General features: G+C 45.3%; 1 protein-coding gene across 1 annotated transcript in view; it reads right to left on the reverse strand.

The window, feature by feature from the left end:
• The window catches only part of LOC101849395 (1-aminocyclopropane-1-carboxylate synthase-like protein 1), a 61112-nt gene that overhangs the window by 33037 nt on the left and 25457 nt on the right, over window positions 1-2618 (reverse strand). The gene's annotated exons all lie outside the window — the stretch shown is intronic.

Here is a 2618-nt window from a genome sequence, read left to right on the forward strand (position 1 = left end):
CTTCCCCTAACGTCTCCCATTTTTAGCATTATAGAGTCTTAACTGGTAGTTCTAGTCCCTCCCTTTAATTCTTAACTTTGTAAATCAGAGAACTGAACCAAATGAAGGGTAGCCTTAGGGAGTACCCAATCAATCTAAGACCAAGCAAAGAAATTATAACCTCTCTGAGTCTTAGACAAAAAATGCCCAGTTGGTGATTCGAACTTGGGCCACAAGCACTGCCATAATACTTTTTATTATTTAGCAAACGGTATGTCTAATCCAACGTAAGCCCAATGAAAGAGCAGGTAAACCCACCATGGAAGTAGACGAACTTATCAAAGGAAGTAGATAAACTCATCAAAGGAAATAGACGAATGCACCAGAGGAAGTAGACAAACATATAAGATGAAAATGATAAATGCTCCTTAGGAAATAGAAGCTGCACAAAAGAAAGTGTACAAATTGTACTCCAGAGGAAGTAGACAAATTAGACTAACGCAAAAAAGAAAGTAAAAAAGCACGCCCAAGGGAACAGACATACCCATCAAAGGAACTAGACAAACAGACCAAAGGAAACAGACGAATACACAGGAAGGAAATAGAGAAACCCACCTTGCTGAAGCCCCAAAGGAAGTGAGTCCTCTCTGGGTCGGGGTGGGGCATGGACAGGACACTGACGAAGGTCGTCTCGGGATCATGGATGGACAGGGCGTAGATCTCGTCCACGATCACGTGAAGGGCGTACCTGGAGGAGCACACGTGCACAGTCAGGACGTCACTCACCACCCTAGTGGTATTTAGTTACTTTGGGCAAGATATTCAGCAGAAAAGGCAGGTCAGTAAGAAGACCAGTATGCCTCTGTGTCGTTCATAATGCTAACGAGGGAAATCATATTCAGCTATTGACTACGTGTATATAACTAATATTTTATCTCATCTTCTCTCCCTCTCTGTCTGTCGGTCTGCCTGTCTGTCTGTCTGTCTGTCTGTCTGTCTGTCTCTCTGTCTGTCTGTCTGCCTGTCTGTCTGTCTGTCTCCATCTCTTTCCCTCTCTCTCTATCTGTCTATCTATCTATCTATCTATCTATCTATCTATCTATCTATCTATCTATCTATCTATCTATCTATCTATCTATCTATCTATCTGTCTGTCTCTCTCTCACACACATAGAATATATTAATATTATAGACACTCACACACATACATACTCTCACCCACACAAACACACACACTCTTTCTCTCCCTCTCTCTCTCTCTCTCTCTCTCTCTCTCTCTCTCTCTCTCTCTCTCTCTCTTTCTGTGTGGGCGAGTGTGTGTGTTTGTGTGTGTGTGTGTGTGTCTGCGTGTGTGCATGTGTGTGTGTGTGTGTGTGTGTGTGTGTGTGTGTGTGTGTGTGAGTGTGTGTGTGTGTGTGTGTGTGGGTGGGTTGGAGGGGTGTAATGTCTTACTTGGCACAGAAATGTAGAACATCGTTGATCTGTGTTGCGGTGTATACAGAACCAAGTGGGTTGTTTGGGGTCACAAGCAGGAACGCCTTGACATTCTTGCCCTGTGGAGGAAGGGAGAAACTCTGAACAACAGACTGATTGGGAATGTTTGCCCCCATCCCCTAACAGTTGTTGTCACACTTCCGGCCGAGATATATGCTGTTGTCATCAAGTGAATATCGTAACTAAACAGCAGTCTTTAGAATTAAGACAATGATACCCATCCAAACCGATCATTGGTGACCATGAAAATAAGGGGAAGCTCGTAGAAACAATCGTGAATCGTAGGTCGAGCGTCTGCCTCAGATTAGGTAGAAACAATTAAGTTCACTGCAGAGCATAAATAAAAACTTGACGCCATGATTATTTGCCAACCGGAGGTCTGTTGTTGTTGTTGTTTGTGTGTGGGGGAACCTATCCTTCTCAATTGCTTGGAGTCACAAAGAGAATGCTCTTCGCTAGGGCCACAGCCTCTCTTGGGTAACTGGTGAGGCAATCCAACTTCCCTGAATCCTCCCCAAAGAGATGCCACCGCTGACCTCAGTAGCAGCTCATCTTTGCAGCCAGTGCTCCAGATCTTGGGGGCTCCAGATCTTGGGGCTCTTAGTTGCACAATCGACAGATTGGGTCAGATGTGCTGTCTTCTATTTTTGTACCCGCTGCCCAGAGAAGTGACCAGTCCTGAATTTTGCCAGTAGTGACTGGTCGCTGCGGGAACTAATTTGCACCTCTGCCCCGTATACTTCCTTCGTCTGCGCATGGGATATCGGAGGGTCTTTGGTAATCAGTTTAATCTGGACGCACGCACTTCCAATTATGTAATTTGACGGTCTTGTCGAGGCAGCGCTGTTGCCTGTTTGGCACTACTGTCAGTGAGGTCGTTGCCGAGGATCTCGCAATGATCTGGGATCCATTGGATCGTGAGTTGAAGTGTATTCTTTATGCGTTGTCGCATTTGGTCGAGGAATGGTAGTGTTCCCACTAGTGTCATGCATAGCGATTGACTGTCAGTGAAGATGGCGACCGAGTTGGATGCATCACATGACACTGTTTGTCAATCCAGTCAATGACCATTTTCAGTGAATGTGTGTGTGTGTGTGTGTGTGTGTGTGTGTGTGTGTGTGTGTGTGTGTGTGTGTGTGTGTGTC

The sequence above is a fragment of the Aplysia californica genome, unplaced genomic scaffold, assembly GCF_000002075.1.
Source record: "Aplysia californica isolate F4 #8 unplaced genomic scaffold, AplCal3.0 scaffold00473, whole genome shotgun sequence".
In the NCBI taxonomy this organism is placed as follows: domain Eukaryota; kingdom Metazoa; phylum Mollusca; class Gastropoda; order Aplysiida; family Aplysiidae; genus Aplysia; species Aplysia californica.